At 37.3% G+C, this 27,020-nt stretch overlaps 1 protein-coding gene across 2 annotated transcripts in view; it reads right to left on the reverse strand.

The window, feature by feature from the left end:
* LOC134212741 (protein PALS2) overlaps positions 1-27,020 on the reverse strand; it is a 161,065-nt gene that overhangs the window by 114,014 nt on the left and 20,031 nt on the right. The window contains exon 1 of one of the 2 annotated variants that reach the window (XM_062690857.1): positions 22,071-22,345. The exons of the other annotated variant lie outside the window; for it this stretch is intronic. The gene's annotated coding sequence lies outside the window, so the exon portion shown is untranslated. Of the gene's footprint in view, positions 1-22,070; positions 22,346-27,020 lie in introns of those variants that run through there. 2 annotated transcript variants of the gene reach the window in all.

The following is a 27,020-nucleotide window of genomic DNA, read 5'->3' on the forward strand; positions in this document are numbered from 1 at the left end:
AGCATTAACTAATTAGTCGAAAAAATATATAAAAATCGAGATATCATGTCTATTTTGTGCGCTTTTAAAATTCTAACCCCTTAAACCAAGATTTTTTCGAAAAAACATCTTCAATGTTTGTTTTAAAACAAAAATATACTTCATTTCCCAAACCACACCGTGTGTAATTTCAATGATTCTACTTTTTCTCTCGATGACAGCTGGCGGTCTTCTCCTTCCCTAAAGACACTATAAACAAAGACAGGAAATGTTCCAATTGGAATTCCAAATTTACTGTCAGTGTCATTCCAATCGCGCAAGAGACCTGTCATTCCAAAAAAAAAATCTCGCGTGACATTTGGTAAGGGCTATTTCAATTATCACAAATACACATGCTTCAATTATTATTTTGATCATTTTGAGCAAATCAACCCCAACAAATGGTTGAAATGAAGTTCACTTGTTTATCGTGAAATCACAACCTGATTTGGTTTGTTTCTGCAGCATCAGCAGTTTTGCGCATTCGGGGTTGCCGGTTGATTTGTTTCTTCAGGGATCAGATTTCGCGTCTTTGTATATAGTGTCTTTATCCTCCCATATAGCAACGTTTACCAGAGATTGAATCCAAAAGAGAATGAAAAAGTCTCTCACTTATCATCTCTGTGTATATAATATATCATGATAAACAACCAATTCGGGAGGCTAAAAAAAAAGCCTCTCATGATGTATTTCAACATGCTCTAAACAGCTGTGTGATCCCCAACACAAAATAAGCGAGCACAAAGCGCAAATCGTCACTTCTTTAAGGGGGCTACCTATCCGACTCTGTTTTTTTGCATTTGTATACAAGTTTGATAAATTTGCTATCATGGCTTATTATGATTCGGATTAGTTTTTGCGGTTTTTGCCTTTTTTATCGTTGTTCGTTATCTACTGAGAGCGATTTCTGCAGACCCTGACGTTTACTCAGCGACGACGCTAGCAATCCGCTGGTGAAAAACGCAAAGAGCAGCAGTCGCAGCTGCCACAAATGCAACCAGTGCGGAAAGAAATAGAAGAGCCCACCGATTCGCTCAAAGCTCTGACAAATCGATTGCCAAGCAACTAAACTTTGCAGTGTAGATGTAACAGAACAGGTAATGCCTGCCAACATGAACCACCACAAATTAGTCATGGAGTTACTCGAGGTACAAAAATATGAGTTTTACACACATGACCTCCTCGGCACACAGCCGCTCAAGGCTTCCTGCGAGAGCTCAAGGACATCTGAAACATCTCCACCACCTAAAAGGAACCTCCCTATCCAGCCATCCCGGCTCCCCGTCAAGCGATTCCAGTCCATCCACCGCTGAAGCCGTACAAACGACTGGTAGTTCAAGCTCCAGCTCCACTTGCTCCAACTCCCAGCGACTTCCACATAGTGAAACTTGACCGGCTGACCAGTGGAGGTGGTATACCCATATCACTATCCAGGCTGTCGGTATTGAAACCATAACCAGTGTTGGTAGAATCATTCTCCAATCTCTATTAACGAGGCTTCATGGACGAGCTAACTCGCTTGCGATTCTGTAGAGAGAGAAAAGCGCTTGAGTTTCTCGGACAGAACCGCATCGCTTCGCTCACTCGCCGAAAAATGATTTCGCTCTAAAAAGCGTCAAAGCGCAATCGAGGCGTATCTTTTGTTTACATATGGATTTATTAGACATTGTTTTAAGCGAGAAAAGTTAATTCAATGTATTTAACAATGAAGAACACATAAAAATCATGCAATGATGCAAATCGCGATTTGAATCATGAGCGATTCCCTGACCATGATTCTGATGAGATTTGACTCACGCATGATTTGAATCGCCGATGAGATTTGAGAATTTGAGATTTTACAGCACTGAACTTCTGTCGACACTATATCGACCTCATCGTAGCTTACTGGCCAACTCAAGATAATGCCGGAGATGGTTCATTAGCCGCCCTTTGGAGGGACAACATTAAGACTGTACTTAGTCGTTTGGAAATAACCCAAAATTCAAATGTCCAAGTAACGGCTCATTCCAACTTTGATTTGAACCCATTAGACAATAATGGCTCTACAGAGAAGCCGCTGATACAGATCGTTACTTCGTTAGCTCATACAATCCTGTACGGAACATCGTGAGTCCACATAAAGCAGTCGTTAAGGAGCGTATGTACAACATCCATCTGACATTTGTATTGATCAATTTACGCAGAAAGTTGGAATCAAAATACCACGTTTTCGTTGTCAAAAGGTCTATTGTAACTCAGGAGGAGATCCTATTTCGGAGAAAGTTCTGGAAGAACTTTTTTGAATGAATTTGTAATAAAATGTGTAAGAAACTTTTGGAATAGGAATAGAATTTTTTGAGTGCTTTAAACGACTAAGTCGATTCAAGTATGAGACACTGAAGTCGGCCTCACAGTTGAGGTCTAAAAACGTATCTGAAAAAATAAAAAAAACGTAAAAAAGGGAAAGAGCAAAACTCGGCTTAGACAGTTGAAAACATTCCACTAAAACAACCTAAATATTTTTTTCTGCTTTAAACAGTTTTCCCCAAAAAAAACTGTACAATTGTCGAAACAGTGTTATCTGTTTAGATGTAAGCTAAAGAAATGAAATGAAAGTCGTAAGAGAATGGGTATTCTATTCAATTTTTAAGGGATCTTCATTTATAACTCGTGCAGAAGAAACATCTATTACGAACTCCCAAAAAGACAATTCTCTAGCACACGAGAGCGGTATAATAACATCTAGTTAAATTAAACTGATGTTTTATATGTAAAGAATATTTTTATTTACCTTCATTTCAATATAATTAATAATTTCCACATTATTGTCGACAACGGATTTCCTAGAGCTGAAAGCAAACCTACTAAGTATCAAATTTCTACTAACGAATCAACTTAGAGCTAGAACATCAACAACACACACACTGTAAAGATTAACCTACTCCGAAGGACACGCGACCAGTGACATCCGAATCGTTCGTAGGTCGCCACATGTGCTACATATAGTTCATTGATAGAATACCTTTCCGGCTATGATCCTTGTCCAAGTCAGGGTGACAAGCTTATATCAACAGTAAACGAACCAGACACAGAATTTGATTTAGATATTGTTGTTACTACCGCTCAAAATATTTCCTCGTAATAAGAAAAGATGTGCACCTTGTAGAACATTTATCACGGTCCCACAATCGAGGAAATGTTCAACTCAATCGTGATGGTGAGGACGGTGACGATTTGCTGGCGCTCGCTTGCTGATATCTATACAGCAGACCGATTATATCGCCCACCGAGAATCCGCCAACCGGGCGACAAAAAAATAACGAAAATACTTTACGAAGGAAACGATGCTAAACTTGTTTACCGACGTCATTGTATAGTTTTTCCGAGTAAACACATTTTCCCAGCGCCTTCGGCCGTCCAACCAGCCGGCATCATCAGCAACAACAGTAGTCAAGTCGGTAGCATGTGCAATATTTGAAACCGATCGACTGAAGTGAAGATAAACATCACGGACGACTGAAATATATATCCATCTAATAATTGAAAAGATTATTTTTTCTTAGAATGTTCTGAAATGCGTCTTCGTCATATGAAAAAATCAATTTATTCAATAAAAACTAATAGGAATAAAATCACATAATTAGTTTTAACAAGCATATCCCTTCTGTTCATTCAAGTGGATCAAACAACGTATCAGTTATTTGTACAACAGAAATTATAATTGTAAAGATAAACTTAAACTTTACTATGGGCCACATATTCAGCCGAAATCACCCACTGACTGCTGCTGAAATCTGACGTAAGAGCATTTCATTCATGATCACTATTAGAATTATATACCATTCAATTTAATTTGATTGAGCGACGCCCTTGGGGCAACCCATTGGCTCTCGAAGACAATACATGAAGCCGGTTTATTCCTGGTAGCAACGGAACAGCTGAACGCATAAAATGTAGCAAAATTTATAACAATAAAATCTAATGGTAGCCGGAGTACCCACTAACCCTTCGAAATCCACCCACAAATCCTCATCAGCAAGTGCGGTCAATCGACTCGCGAAGGAGTAAACTATAAATCTCTCTTCGCATTCCGTCATAAATTATAAACGAAACTCGGGAGGCTCACAGAGAACATGCATTCAAGTGAGGGAAATTGGTTCGGAAAGTTGTATTCTCCATTCGGTTGTTATCCGCAACAGTCGTCATTCGGAGTTATTTTTCTCACAATCTGTTACTAAGTAGACCACACTGAATTACAATTGAAAAGTGAATGTAATCTAAATTCAAAAATTCAAATTCAGCACGATACTCTGCGAAGGAATTTAACAATCTTAGAATATATAAACATTTCCAAACATTTCATCAATTCTTTGATACACTTTGAAATTTCTTGCTGAATGTATTGTCTATTATCTGTGGTAGAGCAGAGTGCTCTATAGTTTACAATTCTGAGTATGAAAAATCTTCTCTAGGAAACAACCAGCGCCACCAAACCTTCGTATCGCGAGATAGACTTTGTTTACCCCAAAAGTCAGTAAATTTTTGTGTCATAATTTATCCCACTCTCGGTTTTGATGAATGTAAATTTTTGAGCCCGTGTTTACACAGTCCCGGATTGACTTTGAAAAACATGCCACAGCGGGACAACAAACGGGCCTCATTTTGTGGTGATGACAAAATATTCGTACGCCACTATATTTTGATGAAAGCAGAGTTATTCTATGTCTGTGCGTCGATTCCGGAAATGTTACACTTTAATTGCAGCTTGATGCAGTCCGCGATTGGGTCGGATATGGAACGGTGAACGTGGAAAAGGTTCAGTTTACGTTTACTTACATATTCTGAAAACAGTTGTTCTATTGCTGTTTATCTGTAAAGCACGGCTGGTTGAATTTACGCTTTGTTGCACTTTCTCCCTTCAGTTTTGAACCAAGTCAGTAGGCATTGGTCGATGCTGACCAGTAGACGCAACATAGGAAAAACAGTTAGTTTACAGCATAATATTTAGTAATCAGGGCAGATCAATGTTAATTGAAACGCTTTGTTTGGTTTCGATTTGGGGTGCATAGTTGAAACTTTAGTGTGTAAGATGGTCAATGATTTCATTTAGTTACAGAGACCGTTAGTTAAAAACACGTTCGAATTAAACACGTGGGTGAAGTAAATGGATTTGAAGATTTTCTGCCGTCACTCCACGACACAATGAAAGAAAAAACTCGATTTATTTGATATCTACTGAAGACAAGTCGAGTAGTTTAGTTATTTGGTTGTTATCCAAATGCCTTTAAATCACAAAACATTACAAAATTTCAAAAATACTCATGTAGGGGAAGGTGGGGAGACTTGATCCCCGGGGAGACTCGATCACCCTCTGTTTTATCGAGAACTAAAGTAGTTTTGTTCTAGCGTATTTTTTAGTATAGATCCTCTAACCAAATGACCTTTATGTGGTGAGTTATTTCTTGGATTGACAATCTTATTTACTCTGCAGGGCGGTTTGTATGTTTTGACCTTCCCAAAGATTTTTTTTATTGGCCACGCAAAATTTGAACAACTTTTCATAACGATGACCAAATGTTTTCGTTTTTTCACAGCACAAACCCATAAATATGCTTAATGATCTGTACTGATGAAAATGTCAACATTCCATCAAAGTTTTAGGATATTTGGGTTTGAAGTTATTGCCTCAATATGCACTTGATCCCCCATTAGTCACCCTTACAAAAAAATTGCGAAAAAAATCAAAAAAATATATATCTGTTCTCAGGCTTCTAATTTTTTGTAGATTTGACAGATTCGAAGAAGGTTTGGCAGGAAAAATCATTTATTGCGTCGATATCATAAATCGGGGATCAAGTCTCCACAAATTTTAAAATTGTATGTGCTGTCGAATTCAATAAAAAAAATCGTTCATGTATATGCACAGCAATTCAAAAATTCTGCGTATTTTGAAGGAAAAATATTTTAAACATCTGAGGGCACCTTTCTAATTTTATCAAAGCAAGTTCTTGGAGAGGGATCAATTTCCCCCCACAATTTTAAAAGTCGATTTTTGACAGCACTTCAAAAAATCGATTGTGTATCAATAACAACAATAATTTAAGGACTATCATACATCAGGGGGCCTCCTTAGCCGTGCGGTAAGACGCGCGGCTACAAAGCAAGACCATGCCGAGGGTGGCTGGGTTCGATTCCCGGTGCCGGTCTAGGCAATTTTCGGATTGGAAATTGTCTCGACTTCCCTGGGCATAAAAGTATCATCGTGTTAGCCTCATGATATACAAATGCAAAAATGGTAACTTGGCTTATAAACTGTTGGAGTGCTTAGGGGAAGGAGGGGTAATATGCCCTAGCTAGGCATATACTGCTTTTATGCCTTAGCTATAACGATTTTCATGGGTGTTTCTACCTCAAGCAACAGTTAAACAATATAGCTAGCTGATGCCATATTAAAATTAGAAAAAATCTCAATCATATTGATAATATTCACATTTCAAAAAAGTGATGACGCCTTTTAGCCGGCAGCCCTTAGAGAACAACGTACCAAGCGTCGGCGCATCAGCATTCTGGTATGGACAGTGCGTGGAGACGCAAGTACATTGTAGGATAGTTCCGCTAGGGCGTTTTGCCTCGCCGAAAAGTTAGATGTTTCATCAAAATGTGGAAAATTTCAGTTTTTCCTACACTCCTATCTATTATTTTGACACTTTTTTCGCCTAACCTACATAATTTCACTGCATAATTTAAAAAATCCAGGACCTTTTAACGAATAGAAAAAATAAAGAGGCAAGGGGGGCTAGGCTCTCCCCATTTCCTTATTGAGATCTGGAATTCTATCAGAATACCTTTGCACGAATTGAATCGTATGACTTTTAAGACTATTTGCTTATTTGAGGAATGATGGTTTCACAGTCTTATTGGGAAATGGAATCTATCTTTTTAATCTTTTCTTGGCGTTTCATTCAGGGACCCAGAAGTGTAAAATATAAATTTTTGATAATAATATTAACTTGTTCATTATTCTTTCATAATAAGCGATCAGTTTGTCAAAGAATGCAGATAGTCTCTGGAGAAGAAGAATGTATCTCGGGGCGGTTGCGCAGGAGCAAAGGACCTGGAAGACTTCACCCAACTTTGTCACGAATTCGTCGAGAAACGGTGTGCTGGGTTTGGATAAAATGCCATCAAAGTGTGTTCATAGATTCACACCTCAGCTTGTCAATCGGCGTGCAGTAAGTCATGACTCTGCCTCTAATGGTCAGATCCCAAGTAGTGGCGTTCCTTCAGAAAATCAGCTGCCTCTGGAAATTCTCTGGCAAATGGATCCACGGTGACATTTTTGACGTACTGGTCGCTAGCAGAGGATCAGCTGACATCACGTTCGTCACGTAAACTTGGATATCCAAGAAAACATGTGAACACAAGGTCGGTATAAGATTGCTAGTGTCGCTCTTATTCGCGTGACTAGAATCTTGTTTGCATCGGATGTAAGGCAATTGCAGCCAAAGTACTGGTTGAATGAATGTCAAACCGATGTTGTTGGTGAAAAGAAACATTTAGGTACTACAACATTGTACATCATTAATATCCAAAATCGGCTTATTGAAGCATAATTTCTTACTGACTACAGCGCCACAAGCGTTCTAGTACTTATGCTTTTACTTACTGGACCCAGGTTCTTGAGCGATGGTAGCTGTTGTTGACGGGTTCCTTGGGGCAGGAAAGTGAAATCTGTTGTCGTTATACAGTAGCTGGTGATAAAAGAAGGTACAACCATTCCTCCCACATGGTTTCGCTTTGCATTTCCCTTTGTGTTGGCTGAGGCAGCGACGGTACAGCCCGAACTCGACCACAACCCATTTAGAATCTCGAGAAAAGGATGGAAAATTGAAATGGGTACTAGATAAAAAAAAATCGTTACTTTGAAAAATGGCAACAAAACAAATGTCATTTATTGTTGTTGATATGTTTGATATTGTATAAAGATGGTCTTCCAACATATCGACACAAGGATAGTGAATCCAGAGCAAAATATGAACAGAACACATCGAGATGTAGAATGCCCAAATGTATGTAGATTTAAGTGACCAAGGAAACCATCGACATAGGGAGAAATTTGAGATATAGAACAATAAGATGTAGAGAGTCGACTGTAGTTCAAAGAATCGTTTGCAATTTGACACTGACTTGTCCCTTCCATTACGCACCAAGCAGCTCTGAATTACAGGTGTTGTATTCTTTGTGGAGCTATCACCGCCAGATCTCTCTTTCGGAAAAGTAGTCATTTTTGCGTTAATTCACTCGGTCTGCGGGTGCAGAAAGCGCAAAAGTTCTGTACTTTTGCGACAAGGTCGACTTGTGCCTCTGGTTTATCCACCGAGTGAATGATCGCTTCAGGTTGATCATACAGCACCCGTAGCGTGTTCATTACATTGGACACTTTCGTTGGGTGCAACAAGCAACTCTTGACAACTTCGCATGTTTTCCCCATAAGGCACTTCTGTAAGCGGGTCATGCTTTCTTTCTTTGATTGGTGCTGTCAAATGTTGAAACGAAGATCCTTAAGGTTTCTAGATAAATGTGGAAGATCATTGGACACGGCCTGACATTGCAATGGAAGACAAGACTCATGCCAAGTAGGTTGTGCCGTTCTGTGGCACCTTCAACTCTCTTCCCATCAATCGCTAAGTCGTTGATCAGGCAGGAATTATGACTCCTCCCAGAACACTGAATCGTTGCTCTTGCTGCTCGGCTGAAATCCGTTTGAATCCATTCTTCTATAATTACTCACTTTAGCGTTCACTGATCTATTTCGATGGCCTGTAGTCGAATGTTGTCGTTAAGTTTCCATGGCAATTTGGCGTTTATGGCAAACCCAACCTGGTTTTCAATTTCCTGTGTGACGCAAAGTGGCATCACATTGGACCATGTCAGTAGTATCGAGATCATCGGCCAGTTCTTATTTTCCCGTAACCTCCCTGGTCACGAGTTCAACTTGGATAATGCACCCCGGGGCCTCATTCTAGCATTCACCTACCTACGGCTTTTATTTGGTTAAAAGAAATAGAAAATCGATTGAATTCAAGTCAAAATTTTGGCCTTGAATTCAATTCAAAAATTTGGCCTTTAAAAAACTTAAATTTCTACCGATTTTCGATTTCTTTGCAGCAAATAAATGGTCCCCAATGCACAATATGCCGCCGGAAATAAGTATAAAGACAAGCATGATTTTCATACATTTTCATCATGATTGAGGATCGATATCTCGATTTGTAGCTATTCGATTTGGCTGAAATTTTACTAGGCACCTGTTTTTAACTTGAACTTTCGATCTTTGAGTAAATTGTATACATCTCTGTTGATTTTGACCTCAAAATCTGGAAATAATTATAAAGACACCACTTTTTTATATGGAGCTCCATACAACGGAACTGTCTTTATAATTATTTCCAACTGAAACGCGTATAATCAGAATATATGCATAAATGTAACTGTCATTGAATAAAAATTCAAGTCATTTTAGGCTTGTTGGCAAAAAAATAGCCCAATCGAATCGCAAAGAATCGAGATATTGACTTCCCAATATGGCCATTTTGTATGGAAACCGAGCTTGTCTTTATACTTATTTCCACCAGTGTATGCAACTTTTTTAATGCATTAGGAAGGTCAAGGGTTTTGTTCTATAACTTTTGGAAAACCCCTTGTTGAAACTCGGATATGCTATCAATACCAATTTTCATTTAAATTTCTATAAGGAAAATATAAATGCAAAAAAGCTATTTTAAAAATGGTCACTCATAAATAACGAGTTTTTTTTGCCATGGGGCAAGTGTGCCACCCATATGCGGCTGACGATCCCCTAGATAATATTGTTTTAAGCTGATTGACGGCTAGAAACATTTTCGCTACATCAGTGATCACCAAAGTACAGCTCGCGGGCCGCTCGTGGCGACTGGATATCAGAAATGGCACCATTTCATCGCACCTTTGTTCAAGGATTTAATTTTTTTACCAAATCTATCAGAAAAGACCATTTGAATGACGAGATATTTTATCTAGGAATAGAGTTTGAGGAAAGTTATTAGCAAATCAGTAATAACAATTCCATTACATTTGTTTGTCATTTCTCATCACTCCCTGGACACCGAACAGAGTCAAAAAAGAGTATATGACTCTCCGCTAATGCCGACGAACCTTAGATAAAACTTAAAGTCTTAGACCTATATAGGGGTAACGGCTCAAACCTTGGCCCATTATGCTACAGTTGAGCACATTTATCGTTATAAATCTTCATATATTGCATTTCCAGCCAGAATTATTCCACCAGCCGGCTTGCTTACATTTGGTTTTGACGCCAAATAGCAAAAAACGACGATGAACGTCCGCAATATCTCATTAAAACCAGCGAAAGTCTCGAGAGAAATGAACAAAATGTCGGCATCCTTGTCCCTATCAAGGGGATAAGTTTTCAGCCCACTTGGGACGAGTGATTGTTGATTTCGAACATACGAGAGATAAAGATGGGTTGCTGTTTATAGTACCAGTCATTTGGCTTGCGTTGAAAAAAGGCAGCATGCAAACAAACAGAGAAAATCAAAACATCTTATTGAGCGTGAATTCTTATTGGTTGCATGTAAAATACTACCACATTGATTGTGAGAGTGCGTTTCACATTCCCCCAATAGCACGCTTACCAAGGACATGCTTACGAAAATACTATTATATGAATCATTTATTTCCCAAATATTCACCATATTTGCAAGTGAAGAAGTTTAGAAAAATGAAAACTGCATTAAAAACTGCAATTGCCAAAAAGGCTACATGTTCCAGCCCTCATTTTGTGCCTTCAAACAAATTGCATACGAATTATTGGCTGCCGCATAATTTTGAGATTTACTGCTAGTTGAAACCATGGCAGTTGTGTTGCTCGCTCTCGCGATACTCTCAAAGAAACTTTTTCCAAAAACGTAAACAATGCTTTGGGTGGGATGATGCATGACGCACTACTGAAGAAAGCCAATTGTAAAACTTATTCAAGGCAATTCCTTGCATTGTACTGTGCATGAACAGTTATAACTGTGCCAACTACCTGATATTATTACACAATTATTCATAAATACAATTATTGGATGCTTGTTTTTAACTCTGCCTGCATTGAAGTTTCATGATTGGTACGTGCGTTTGATTCCACTCCTCTCTATATCGATCAGCTGTTGTGAATCCTCTCAAAACTCTCACATGTTTCAACTTCCCGAGTTGAGAGAATACTTTTTCGGTATCATTTTACAGATCAAAATACTTTTTGCAAGCAATAATAAATCTAAATTATGATGAAGATATTTGTCAAGTAATTTGACTTGAAATTATTCCCATGAAATCATGAAATGACGTTGAAAGTTTATCTAATGAAACATACGATCCATTGTATCTTTCCATTATTAAATGAGAAATGGATTCGTGCGAAAGATGATAAAACTAAATATGCTTACACTAATTGAATAATTTATTTGCGAACTTATGAAGAAAATGGTGTATCGAACCACGAAAGGTTGATGCTTGAATCGCTTTTGCTTGAATCGTGTTTGGAGGCCGTAAGGTAGGCAATTATTTTTGGTATGTTCTGTGAATGAAAGCGATTATATCGTGATTCGAGAAGAGCATCATGAGGGCCCATTTACAAACTACATGACGTTTTAGGTTGTGGGGAGGTACTTGTCTGAGCGTTAAGGACTTTATAAATTATATACCATACATGAAGCATTACTAGAGGCTTGGTGTGGGTTGAGTTTAGCGTTATGATATTTGCGAATGAAATTTAACCGCTGAGTGGATTAACCTGTTTTTACAAAAATTCTTAGCAACCTAATCGCAAGCATCGGATATTCTATCTGCAGCTTTCGGTTATTTTCTCCAGTACGGGTTATTGGTGAGAATGTTTTGATTTTAGAGTTTCACCTATACTAACGTAGTGCTACAAATCGAATACGCATGCCACCATTTGGCTACGGGTGCCCCCAGTGTTGTCCATAAAAGTTTTGGTTAATTATGTCGCTATACTAATGGAAATTGTGAGATAAAAATGATAGCTAACATAGTGTGGTTGTTATCCATTCATCTGATGTGCGAAAGCAGGTATGTTCATTCAGAAAACTCTTTTATTGGGCAAAAGAAAAACTGTAGCACAGCCAGCCTGCATAAGTCAGCGAAACATGGCTGTTAAAAAACCGAGTCAAAGTGATTTTTCACGCAAGATAATTGCTTTTAATAGTTTAAGAAATGTTTAAATCTAGAGTTATGAGCAGAGCAGATATATGTTTGATACACTTTTCTAAAGAACCAATGATTAATATCTCCCTACAAATCGACGTATTATCGCTGAAATATTGATTATTTTGCATGATGAGCCAATGTTACATCCAGGGCCAACATTACCGCCGGTTACCCTATGTCAAAAGGCCGTAAAAGGTCAGTTGTAACATCGATTCCGGCTTATTGATGTCTTGTGTAGTACATCTTTGACATGAAGCATTTTCTACTTCTCTACAATCATGGGTATACTCGGTTTCATGGTAAATAATGCGGTAAACCGCATATATTCTACACACGTTGTTACCGTTTATGGTTAATTGGTTTTCTCGAAGGTAAAACATGTGCAGGCGTCCATCCAGTATTTTGTGCTCGGTAATAGCGGCGTGAGTAACCCTTAAGGTAGCCTCACACCTCGGGAATTTGGTTCGCGGATTTTTTCCCCATGCATTTTTGCATATGCGATGTTTTCGGAATTTGGACACGGAAAATCAAAATCCCGGCCCCATTTAAAATACACGGGGCTCAAAATCCGCTGGAAAATTTTCCCGAGGTGTGAGGCAGCCTTTAAGAGCGGAGCAGAATTGATACGTTTGCGCGCGTTTTGACAGTTTTCCCATGGCAAAACTGTCAAAACGTACGCAAACATATTTATTCTGCTCAGACATTCAAGAGGTAGAAAACATTGGAGACAATCTAGTTTGCCAGGATTAAATAAAAATTTCTTGAGAAAATAAAAAAAAACGTCAACGATCATATGTAATGGATGTTAAACCATAGATATAATTATCGTTAAACTAAGTGTCTAAATAATGCTATCTATGCCCTTTTTATTTTTTTTTTTTTTGGAAGCTCGACAGTTGAAGGCAATGAGTTGATATTATTCCAACATATTCCGACCTGATAATATCAACTATATTTGAAGAGGAGAAGGTCTGATTAAAAAACGCCCCTATTTCCGTCCAAGTTTATGAAAGGTTTTTACATCACTAGAAATACGTAGAGATGTTCCAAAAAAACGTTGAATACGGCTTAGTAAAAAACGGTACATATGAGAATATAAATGCTAAACGAATCTTGTACCAACCATCTCAATTTTTTATTCTTCGTTCTCGTTGATTTACACTTACAAAAAACAGAAAATTGAATACGTAACGTTAATGTGTAGTATCCCAAGTAACAATTTCAAGGCTTCATAGATTTATTTAAGTTTTTTAACGGCTTTATCGCTGCTTTGCTCAATGCCGTGACATTAGCCTTATTGGAAGACTTGTAGCTATCTTCAAAATCGTAATAAAACGTTCAATAAAACCACAAATGTCAAATGCTTTATGAGCTTATTAGGGGCTAATGATTATCTTGAGGACTCTAATAAAACCAATTTTGAAAACTGTCATAAAGCCGAATATATTGGTCTAAGACTTGTCTTACGCATAACCTAAATAAAACTAGTTTTAATTAGGTTTATAATGGTATTGTACAAGAACACAATGTTTATGTTGAACTTCGTGAACTATGGTCAATCGTATGGCAAAAAACAGATGTTTCTGTTCCATGTTCCCCAATTTTTTTTAACAAAGAAAACAATAAATACATAAATTTTCCCAACTAGACATTCGCATATTTAAGATTTTGTTGTTTATTGATCAAATTCCACTTCTGAATAGGAAACAGATAATAAAATCAAACAAACTATATCCTTTTATATCCGGAAAATTAAAATGGTATAAATGCGAATACACAACGAATGGTGCAATGACCACGATTTGATGTAGAAAAGCTTTCAATAATATGAAAGTTACCAAGTTACAGTTGAATATAGAACCATCATGAAGAAGAAATGATCGTAAGGAACCGATTGCAGCAACTTCCAGCAAAATACTTATTGTTTTTGAAAGTTATGCAAAATGTTATTTTGGCCGTCAAAATTGCCCACAGTGTAGTAGCAGCCATGCTGGTAGAAAAAAAAATTTGATATCGGCGTGAATCTTTTGCAAAATCCATTGTCATTAGTAATAATCGCTGCATTTCAAGATTTTTTTCAAAATGTGAAGCACGAGAAATGTTTCCTTGCAAATCGGAATACCACCAGAAAAAAGGCAGCATATCGATTTATCATTTACACTAATTAATTGGCCGTAAATCACAGTATTATGACGGCGCACTTGAACAGACTGATTTTCCTACCTGTTTTCACCAGAAATTCGAATGCGCAGAAAAATTTGCAAACACGCGAACGAATTCTGGGCATCCAATTTCCAATAATTAAACATTATTTTCATCCATGTCCGTGATGTTGTTTTTTATTTCCTTCTTGCATTTCTACGATTATCCTTTTTCTACAAAACATTAACAAAAACCTTCCTTTTTTCCCTTTTTTGACAGCGGTTTTATGGAACTCTTATGAATAACCTTAAACATGCTTTGAAGACGATCTCAAGAGTGGTCCACTTAGTTATAACATAATCTTGTAGCGCTTATCAAAAGATTATCATGTAGATTTTAGTTTTATTGCTAGTCTTGAAAATTTGTTCTCCAAAACTGCTAATAGAGTATGATAAAACTCAAAATGTTACTTGGGATCAATCCAATTTGAGAAAGATGTGTATATGATTGATGAATTTATAATTTTTAGAAGATGGTATTTGAATACCAATGTTTTTTCCAGCTCGTTTGTATTGAGTGAAATTATCACGTAAATTTATAAGAAAAGTTTTTTAAACTTTTTGAGATGCTACATGGAAAGATAGATTATTAAAAAAGTGGAAAGCTCGAGCTAACACTGTACAGATGGAAACGTTCGAGGCTAATTTTCAATTTTGTTTGAGATTTCGCGTTTTCAGCAGACTTGTTGGAAGTTCTTACGTTCGCTGTGCTCGTGTTAAGTTGCTCAAAAAACTGGGTCAGAATTGTGGGAAATACAGTGAGCCTGAATAAAGCAATTGATAGATGAAGTAAAACGTATGTCTTATTTCATAATAAAAAAATAGAAAAAAATTAAAATATTTTCAAATGACAATAATGAAAAAAGATAACAAATTTGAAATTCAATCGTAGCAGGTATTTGAAATGCCAGCATACTAAGAAGCTAATGAGAAAAAAAAATGAAATTCAATCTCAGTAGGCTGACAGGGAGTTCTCGATTGTTCGAAGGGTGACAGAATATAAATGAAGATCATTCAGCGGTCGTTTCTTGAGCAGAGATGCCAGATTTGAAGACATGTCTTCAATTTGAAGACATTTGAATCTTTGTGAAGACATTTTTTTCGTGAAGACATTTTGAAGACTTTTCAAAATATTTGAAGACTAATCTACTTATTTGAAGATACTTGAAGACAATCAATAAGCCAGCGAATAGAAAATACAATTTTATTACTTATAAATTCTGCGACTTTTATATGCAAATTATATAAATATTATAAAAGTTATAATAGTCTTTGTCCTGGGCTTAATATCTCAAACATAAAAATACATTTACATTAGCCAGTTGATAACTGCAACGCATTTTTAACGTCAAAAATACAGTAGCCGTTCGATAACTGCAACATGTTTACTTTTCAGCTAACGAATGCCGTTCGATAACTGCAACGCATTCTAGACGTCAAACGGTTGTCAATCGATGTCAGATGCAATAAAAGTGCATCTAAATGTGCAGCGCAATGCAGCTGTCATTGAGTTTGACATCAGTTTGAAGTTTAGCGGTCCGGTGTCGTAGCCAACAAATGCATCATCCGAATTGAATCATCTCGGATGTCAAAATCAACATGCGTGTTTACGCACCAAGAAACGAACACTGAATGATCCGAGTGACCCATTTTCTCATCAAAGCGCATTCATCTGATTGATGTTTTCTCTCTCTTCCACCCACAACTATATACGCGTACCTCCTCTTTTCGTTAGGTGCGTTTGCTCTTTCGTTCAATGAATTATTGGCAGTGGCTGATTTTCTACTCGCCGCTATCACATCCCGGCGCTATAGTATATGCGCAAAATAGCCAGCATGAGTTAACCGCCAGAAATTTGCATGGCGAAAGACATCTAACGCGGGTTTTCTCAAGATTAGGAACTTTTCATGAAAAACTATTTGGTACAGGTTATGAAGGATGGTGTCCGCTACTACGCCTACCAAATATTTTTTCGATTAAGGTGCTTAATTTCGAGTAATCGAACCGTAGATGCCTTTCGCCATACTGATTTCAGAAAGTTAACTCCTTCTGTGCCGCTGTAAGCAAGCTCAAAGTAGGCGATTCATTTTTGAAGCATCCATTCAAGGTGAATACATATCAAGCTTCCTTGAAAACCTTGTGTTGCACTATTAGTAAGAATTATCAAGAATGTTAATAATTCAGAACAATGTAATAAGATGTTCATTTAATTATTCTAGTCTTATTATATTCCCACATTTGACATCAATTTGAAGTTTAGCGGTCCGGTAACTGCAAAATTGTTGCAACTATCGAATTGCAGTTAAAAAGCATTGCAGTTAAATTGCTTGCAGTTATCGAACGTCTACTTAACTATGAGTTGTGTGCTGTTATAAAAAATCCCGATTTTCTTTGGTGGCGGCGGCGTTTTCAACGTGTCTGTAAAAGGTATTTCGATCATTGCATCGGAATGCAATTATCGATCCAATCCTATTTTAAACGGCAAAAATAGACTGCATTTTTCTATGATTTGATTTAATCAATTCAACCGTTGCGCTAGATCCAGATTTTTTTTCTTCTGAATTTATCTGATCTTTTCAACATTCCCATGCGGCATTCCTCTGAATACCCGCCAAGAACGAGAATAGATTTTGTGAAACTTTTTAAATTTCCAGTGGATTTTCAAAAGAATTTTCAGTGAAAATTTAGGATAATTGTCCGTAGAAAATAAGGAGGATTTCCGATGAAAATTATGAGGAATTTCTTGTCTAAATTCTAAAGAAATGAAATTGTAAATTCAGTATAATCGTGGACATTTATGATAATTTTCGTATTGAGAAATAAAGAAAATCCTCCAAAATTTGAACAGGAAATTTCTTGAAAGTTCTTGCGTTCTTCTTGGAAAGTTCTTGCGAGAAAATTTTCTGAACTCCCATAATAAATCCCTTTTAATTTTTATTAATTGCCTCAATTAATTTCTAAAGGAAATTTTTACGAATGTCAACAAAAAATTGAAATTGTTGGTGTTAAATGAGTATTTCTCAGAATTTCCACGGTAAACTTTTAAAGGAAAATCTTCTTAAATGGATTCCAAAGAAGTTCCACAAAAAATTCGGAGAAATTTTAATTAAAGACTAATATTAAATAGAAAACTAAATAGAATTAAATGTACGTCTATGTTTGGAAGATGATATTAGCATTTCCATATCATTGTCAGAATTAAATAAATTAAATAGAAAATTTAGAGGAAACTTGTAGAACACTCTCGTTAAATTCTTCCTTTGATTCCTTTGGTAGTTCTTCTAGAAATATCTTTGAACATTCCAGGATTTTATCTGAGAATTCCTGTATTCATTTCTCCAAAAAATCTGGAATTCTTTCTGAAATTCCTCCAGGAATTTGACCGGAAGTTTCAAAGATTTCTCCGAAAAATCCTTTAATAATTCTTCTAGAATATTCTCTAGGAGCTCCTCCGTATTTCTGCGAAAGTTCGTCCAAAAATTCCTTCGGAAGTTCCCTCAGAAGAAAAAAATCCTCCGCTAGTTCTTTCACGAATTCCATCAGCAGTTCTTCTAGGAATCCCTCCGAAGTCCGAATGTTTCTCCATGAGTTCCTTTGGAAGATTTTCCAAGAATATTGTCGAAATATTATCCAAAAATGCCTCTGGAAGAATACTCTGGAATTTCTCTGTTATTTCCTCCTGGATTTCTTTCGAAAATTTCTGCAGCAATACCTCAAGAAGATCCAAGAATGCATCTCGAACTTCATCCCTTCCTCCGAGAATTCCTCCAGAAATTTTTTTCAGGTATTCTGCCGGAAATTCATTCAGTAATTCCCTAGGAATATCCTGCAGGTATATTTAAGGACAATACTTCAGCGATTTCTGCAGAATTCATCCTGAAGTTTCTACAGGAATTTTAGTCCACCCAGGATTTTCTCCTAAAATTCCTTTTGAAGTTCCGCAAAAATTTCTCCGGAAGTTCCTTCAGAAAATCCTTTGGAATTCCTCTGTTAAAACATCTTTCAGGAGACTTCCAGAAAATTCTTCAATAATTCTTCCAAAAGCTGATTAGGAATTTATCCGAAAGTTCCTTCAGAAAATCCTTTAGAAGTTGCTTCATTTCACGGTAAATTTTTAACCCATATAGGGAATTTCTCTAAAAAGAAGCTCGGAAGAATTCCACTTTAAATTCAGTTGAAAAAATTCGGTGTAATTTTAATGAAAGAATCAGTTATTAGAAAGTCCAAGGCAAACTCGTTACACTATCTCGTGAAAATTTGAAAGAATATTTTCTTGAATTCTAGCAATTTGAATGTTTAGAAAAATCACATTTCCACATCAATAAAACAAGGAGATTATTAAATTTAAAAACCTATTGGATTTTGAAATTCTTGATAATCATAATTTTAATATTGAAGACATTTGAAGACATTTTTACTCGACTCGGAAGACATTTGAAAATATCACCTGGCATCCCTGTTCTTGAGGCAGAAGAACGCTAATTGTTTATCGGTGTCCAAGGCCTGATTTCCATGGAGAAGAAGAACAAATCATTTGGCTACAACAAGAATGAATGCATCAATCCCCAACAGTTCCACATAAAATCGAAAGACCTAAGCAGGAATGTTGGCTGTGGTTACGAAAAATATATGTCTGATTAGTAATCCATTAGGACTATCAGCATAATTTACTCGATCCACACGTATTAATTATTTATTTTCCTTGGTTTTGTTAATGTGTTATGGTCCTCACATCCCTAGAAAATAAAATTATTAGGAAACATGGAACTGAGAAAATTACAAAATTCTTATAGAACATATGTGAAGTTTGTTTGTTGTTGAGAATCCCGATGAGCGCAAATATTTTTAAATCAAGAAAAGCCTTCATTGATTAAAATATGTAAATATTTTCTCCTCTTGAATGTCAAAAAGGAACTCACTAAACCGCCATTATCGAGCCCAAAATACTGGATTCACTTGAGCTGAGATTAGAACAATCCACCTTATTGGTTAGACACTGCACTGTCTTCCAGGAGGAATTATTTGCCATTACGTGTGGAGTGCAACCCGAATTTCAGCAGCAGATTATCAGCCAAGGAATAAGCTTCTGTTCAGATAGCCAAGTTGTTATTACAGCTCTGGCTTCTACCAACTCAAGGCCGAAGGAATTGAATTCAGTCAATGCTTTACATCTTATGGATAGCTGACAATTTTTCCAAACGAAGTGGCTGATGAATAGGCTCGTGCTGGTGCATCACATGACAGTATTGGCCCGGAGCCAGCTATTCCACTATCTAAGGAATTGGAGTAGTTTGGATCCATGTTGTCAAACTAAATTATACATCCGAGAGCCATCTCCGGTAGTAACGAACTATTTAGCTAACCTCTCTAAACAGAACTAAAATATCTTAATCAATGCCTTGACAAGTCACACCCGACTCAACTATCAGTTCTAATAAAATTGGTTCTGACTCATTTTGTGGAAATGTTTGAAATTGTCCTTAATTTTGTATTTTTTCGATAGAAAATATTGATTTTTTCATCTTTTATAGTTGTAATTTTTATTTTTAAAATTGCAAATATCTTTTTGGTTTTAATGTTCTGTAATGTCCATTTAGCATTGTTTAAGAAAATGTTGTGCTTATTTATTGCTTCCACGCCGATTTTTCTATTGACAATTCCTGAATACTTAAGTGGAGCTTTGATTTAAGTATATTAAAAAATCTGTTAAGTTAAATAAAAAAAATGGCATTTTGACATTTGCTCTTCAGTTGTGAAAATGGCACCGAAGCAAGAAGAGCAAGGCGCATAGTGAAAATTCGAACCACTCGCACGCCAAGCTCGGCACTATTCAATGATTTTGATTGCATCATCTTCCAAAGTCCATTATTTCACTTTCAGAACCTGCATTTTGATGTATTACAGATCAAAACCCAGTCTTGTGTCATAGAACTTGTATTGTTGATTCACAACACACTTTCGAGACACCGTTTGACACAAACGTAGTTTGTTAAGTTCTGTTTTACTGTAGTGATTAATTCTTGTGTATTATGATTATGTATTATGTGTATGCTTGTTAGATTCAGTGATAAGTTTTACCCTTGTAGTCATTGAGACATCAGATGTCAGATGACAATTACTACTAAATAAAAAAATATAATTGATCGGAGAGCACTTCCTTCAGAGATAATTGAGGTCCCAAATCTAGACTGAAGCGCCGGAACAAAAGCATTGCCGTTTGTTCGATGGAATAATAAGACTGATAAGACAAGAACACTACACTCATAAATTAAAATCCAGATGAAACCCCATAACAATTAGAGATTACCAATTTTGTTCGACTCCAACTCTGGAACATACATTTCATCAATCGTAGGAGCATTTGGTTGATTATTCGCCTACCTATATTCAATTATGTCAGCAGGAATGTATATCATACACCCAAGCTCCCCTTCTCATGTTTACAAATATTCTAAGATATTTACATTGATATTACTCCCACGCAGCACACTTCTTATCTCAGTTCTACAAATCAGATGAAATCTTCCCACATCTCAACAGCGGTGATCACCACCCGAAGCACCATGCCTGAACAATTTTACACAAGTATTCCCAGCTGGGCCATTTTTCATCTCACGAAATAACGACATCCACCGGCCTTTATCATCGTAACCATTCAGCCAAAACATGACAATTTTCCCAAACGAAAGTGTGCCACTACTGCCGGGACCGGCAACACCCACCCATCAAACAGAAACACACACTCGGCAACCGCCCACCTCGGTATAGAACACACATCGTCTTTTCTCCACATTCTTGACTCTTTTAAGTGGCATTTAATACACCATTCCTTCGGTTTCGGTACCAGTAGCGGCAGCAGCAGACCCAAAAACGCGCATCGCTGCAAAATCTTCTTAACCATCTCCTCATAAAAAACAGGTTTCAACTTGGGTTCAAGCAGTCACGTTGATTGTTAGAAATGGCATCACCAGTAGGGTTGAACCAAAATATCAATACTTGGCAGAGTTATGGAGCACACTCATAGGATGCTTGAAAACACATCATCTTCTATCTTATGATTTAACACTTTCACAGAACCTTAGCCTACCTTGGTCTAGATATCGAAAACATTTCTGTAGTTCATAATTGAGATCTTTCCTTTGAATTCGTATTCTGTGAAGCACACTTTTCCCAGAAAGTTAAAATTGTTGCGTCCTGAAAAGATCGTAGGTCGCACCATACGATAAAAACTAATTAATAAATCATTCATTGCATTACAGTACGTCACGATTTTATATCCACTTGGTAAGCTCTTTCATTTTAATATTTTAATAACTACACTAGGGCGCACCCTAATCTTGAATCAGCATCACCTGCAGCAGCAAGAACACTTTATTCAAGTCAGCAACCAAGCAAAATGGGATATGACACTCGACCGTAGGTTGTAGTAAATAACTTGCAGTTTAGTGTGATGATGATTGCGAGTAAGAAAATGAATGGATCTCTAGCAATAAGCATCAAGATTTTACGAGAGTCCATGGCCATAATGCATTCGAGAAAACCGGTAAGAGTGACGACTAGGGAATCAAGAGTAATATACTTTTCGCACAGATCCAATACCTCCAGAAACACAAACACACACTTGTTATTCGCCCCCTTCAGAGGGTCCTATACTGCTCTGGAACTGGTTTAAACCGCCAAAGTTCTGGAACGAAGGAGACACACGAGTAACAACAACAACTGCGCCACGAAGCACTCGTATACACGCGCGCGATCAACAACGCGAGGTCCAAACGCGTGTACGGACGGGGAGACTCACCACGACTGCCGTGAGAATGAGTAGTGGAGGTCTATCTAAGCGTCATCTGAGTTCAACAACACTGGCAAGACTAAATGCGTTCCTCGTGCGCGCGCGAGGCCAACCGAGGGCTTCCGCGCGCCACACCGTTTTCTCTCTTTTGTTACTCGAGTGCGCTTTAAAACCGGCCAACCAACCGACCGACCGACCGACTAACTGACTGTGGGGCTGGTTGGCTCGGAGCCATCATCAACACCATGTCCCAAGCGAGTTGAAGTGTATCAGAATCTGTAGTAAGAAAGGAGGGCCGCATAAGGTTTCTCTGAGAAAGGAGGAGATGACGTTATGCCTTGGACGATTTCCCTTGCGACGAGTTTGTCGACGTTGCTTGCCTTGGCTTTGAAAAGGATATCTTTAGAGATGTCTTCAGATATCTAATATCTAATTGTTGGATATTACAAAAAGCGAGACTGGTATTAGGTTAGTCAGTGAACTTTTATATTACAAAAACACTAAAATTATTTTTGTACTTTCATTATAACTTTCACATTCGAAATTAAACGAAAACCCTCGAATGCTACTCTAGCATATGCTATGGAACATTTGTGTAATTTATGGTGCCCATCGGTCGAGTCGAATGTCAATAAATGGTAATTTGAGAACATTTTCTCTCTTCGCCATCATTGAATCTATGAGGGAAAACCTCATACATATTCATAGCAAATACTATGGCTTAGATAATCAAGATAGCTACGACTACGATGATGAAGTTTAAGACATATCGAATATCACGAAACCCAAAAGATGTGTAGGAAAACGTGAGGCCTGTGAAGCCTCCGCTTACTCAATGGTGAATACACAACATCAGCGAGTGCCAGAAAAATTCACCTCAATCAGTCACTCTTTCGAACCACATTTAAAAATCGAATGCATCGGAAACGGATTGACCCCCATCAAAGGCCACTTCCAGTGAGTGACTGAGTCCGGTTGCTTTTCCCCTTCTACAAACTGACCACATCAACTAAATAACATCATGCCGATCGAGCATAGCCTCAATTTCATCGCACGCACAATTCCCCCTTCGGCTTGTGCCTGCTTTCGTCGTACACCAAATCTTACTTTCGTATACGATATGTCCTTTCGTCATTGTCGCATTTCGGAGGTCGTTTGATTGCTCGAGGCAAATTTACATATTGTAGATATATTTATTTTATTACAGATTGTTGTTTGTCGCAGCAGTGCTCTTTTTGTCATCGCCTAAGAATCCTCATATACCTAAGCGGTCATGAAAATAGGGCATGCAAACAGTTCTAGCGCTCAGCACTAGCAGCAAGTGTGTCTCGTGGAGCGCTCTGCTGGTGAAGGGTTTTTCGAGCGTTCACCTGTGGAATGTCAATATTGTGCAGGTTGCTTTTGAATGGTGGTAAAAGCTGCAGCACAGATTCCGAGTGCGATATGTGGTTTAAACGGAGCATATTTGTAAACAAGATTATCTTTTGTCATTCTCACCATTTCATTGGAATTTTATCCAGTATCATGTATTTTAATTTTAATCCATCCCGTGTCACGCTAACAGTCTATTATTCCCAATGCATTTCTATCTTCTTATTTCGTTTATCACTACTACTCATCCAGAATTCGAATGACTGGGATGATATAATAATTATCAAGAAAAGAAACCCTGCGGTAATGGTGTCTTTCTCGTGCTTTATCGAAAATGTATTTGGCCAACTCTTTTGAACATATAGTCCAACCAGGTTAATTTTCAATAGAAAACAGGAATACGATTTCCCGTCAACGATGAAATTTGTTGCAAGCAAATCGGTTAAGGGGCTGTCCATATACCACGTGGACAGATTTTGGTTTGTTCATACAAATTTTCCAAAAATAGTATGGACTGTGGACATTTGCCACACACCACCTCCCCCTAAAACGACCCACGACTAAGGGGAGGACTAAGAGTTTCCAAGCAACCTGGTCCGTCCGACTCCCAAAAAGTCAGACCGCATGGTGCTCTTGTACTGTGTGGTTGTCTGTTCCCTTTGCTGAAGGAAGTTTTTAATACTACCCGAAGCTATTTTAAATTCCACAGTGCTTCTCAGTGCTATTTGTATCTACTGATCCCCTTATTATTTATTATTATTTATTTATTTATTTAGTCTACATCTAAACAGATAACACTGAATCAACAATTTGATGCCATGTTATGAAAACTCATATGTGAATATGTTCGTTATGTGGAAGATATTGATTTGAAAAATATATTGGAGGTAACCACTTTCTCTTCGATGGGACTCGAACCCATGACCCTACAGTACGCTAGACTGGTGCTTTAACCAAAGCTTTTTTTTTTGACTTTATTAAGGAGACTTTCAGCCCGAGGCTGGCTCGTCTCCGGAGGACCAACTAAGCTACCAGCTAAGGACCTCCGTCGTTCTTCGCCCCACGCTCGCCAAGTCGTTCTGCACCTGGTCTGCCCATCTCGCTCGCTGCGCTCCACGTCGTCTCGTACCTGCCGGATCGGAAGTGAACACCATCTTTGTAGGGTTGCTGTCCGGAATTCTTGCAACATGCCCTGCCCATCGTACACTTCCGGCTTTAGCTACCTTCTGGATCTGGGTTCGCCGTAGAGCTGGGCGAGCTCATGGTTTATTCTTTGCCGCCGCACACCGTCTTCTTGCACACCGCCAAAGATGGTCCTAAGCACCCGTCTCTCGAATACTCCGAGTGCTTGCAAGTCCTCCTCGAGCATTGTCCGTGTTTCATGTCCGTAGAGGACAACCGGTCTTATTAGCGTCTTGTACATGACACATTTGGTGCGGTGGCGAATCTTTTTTGACCGCAGTTTCTTCTGGAGCTCGTAGTAGGCCCGACTTCCACAGATGATGCGCCTTCGTATTTCACGACTGACATTGTTATCAGCCGTTAGCAAGGATTCGAGGTAGACGAATTCCTCGACCACCTCGAAGGTATCCCCGTCTATCGTAACACTGCTTCCCAGGCGGGCTCTGTCGCGCTCGGTTCCGCCCACTAGCATGTACTTTGTCTTTGAGGCATTCACCACCAGTCCAACTTTTGTTTTATTCGAAATAAATAATTACAAAATTTTCAACAAAATAAATATTTTTTTAACCAAAAATTAAAACCTTTCCACGAAAAAATCAATAAAGAGCATTAAAAAAAAAAAGAAATTTCCATTAAAGAATATAAAGAAGCAATAAAATTAAGAATTTTTCCATAGATTACCCCTTCTTTAAAAGCGTTTGAAGTTCATGGAAAATTTCATCAATTTGATTGCATTTCTTTCTTATTTTCTTATTTTTTATTGCTCTTTATTGATGTGAAAGAAACCCAGCATTGCCAAGGTGTTACAAATGTCACAATGAACTATTTGCAGCAACGCACTCTAGATCAATTTCCGTGCGTTTGTTTTTTAATGACTTTTTACATTTCCCCGTTAAATTCACCAACTTTTTGTATATACAAACCATGCGGATCCCAAAACGAATCGATTAGGGAAAAATCTTGCAAATCGCGAGTTAAATCGTCAGGAAGGAAATCTCAACTCATTTTTATTAAATAGAGATTTTGTGGAAAAAAATATTTGTTTGTGGAAAAAAATATTTATTTTGTGAAAATTTTTGTAATTGTTAATTGCTAATATTGATTTATTCATGAAATATTTCACGATGAAAATTTCAATTAGGGTCTCGCCGACATTTCTCACCAACACGAACGCAGGTTCGTGGTTGCAAACAATCCCATTTGATTTTGCCGTGACAGCTGCTCGTGGTTGCAAACAAACCGAGTAAAAGTGTGAGTGAAACGTGCGTGTACGTACACGATCGCTGAAAGCCTAATAAACATCAAATTCCGAAGAATTTCCAGTATAAATTAGAAAAAAAATCCAGCTTACTTTTTTTACGGAATCTCTAAGGTTTTTTTTTCAAAATCCTGGGCAACTTTAATGAATCTTCAAAGGAAATTCTTCTAAATTTCCAATGGAAATTTGTTAGTTTTTCAAAAGAAATTCTTAGAAATTTTCAGTAGTTTTTTTTTTTAATTTCCAAAATAAATTATTCGGAATATGCCAAAAAATTTCCGATGTAAATTCCAAAGATTTTCAAGAAGAAAATCGAAAAAAAATCATCTGAAACACCAAAATTCCGATGTTTTTATAAGTGGAAATAACGAAAAAATTGTAAAGGTTGTACTTTTGAAGCATTTCCAGTAGGAATTCCTTAAAAAATTAAATCAAAATTTGAAAGATTAAAATGTGAACATTCCTTAAAATTTCTAAATCATTTCCTGTGCATCTTTGTATGGTAGAGATTAAAAGCAATGTTTAGCTGAACCTGCAAAGAAATCAAAATGACTTCCCGAAAAAGAATAAATTCCCGATGAAATTTTAGAAAAATTTATGGTGAGAATTCAAAAAAAATAAACCTTGAGAATTCTAAAGATTTATTCTTTGAATATCCGAAGAATTTTTTTGATGATAATCCATAGACTCTTCCGTGGAAATTCTAAATAATGCGTCGAATAAAAAAATACTTGGAAAATTAAAAAAAAATGTGATAGAATTCACAAAGAGCGTAAAAAAGTATTCCAAAAATTCCTAATTTAAATTTCCAAAAAAAAAATCCAAAAACAAAAAATCAACGGAAATATCAAAGTGTTTCATGTGGCATTGGCTGTTTAATATCTCTTGGAAATTCAGAAGATTTTTTCTTGAAAAATTTAGAAGTCTTCTTCTATGGCTCCATATTCCA

The sequence above is a fragment of the Armigeres subalbatus genome, chromosome 2 (genome assembly GCF_024139115.2).
Source record: "Armigeres subalbatus isolate Guangzhou_Male chromosome 2, GZ_Asu_2, whole genome shotgun sequence".
Lineage (NCBI taxonomy): Eukaryota > Metazoa > Arthropoda > Insecta > Diptera > Culicidae > Armigeres > Armigeres subalbatus.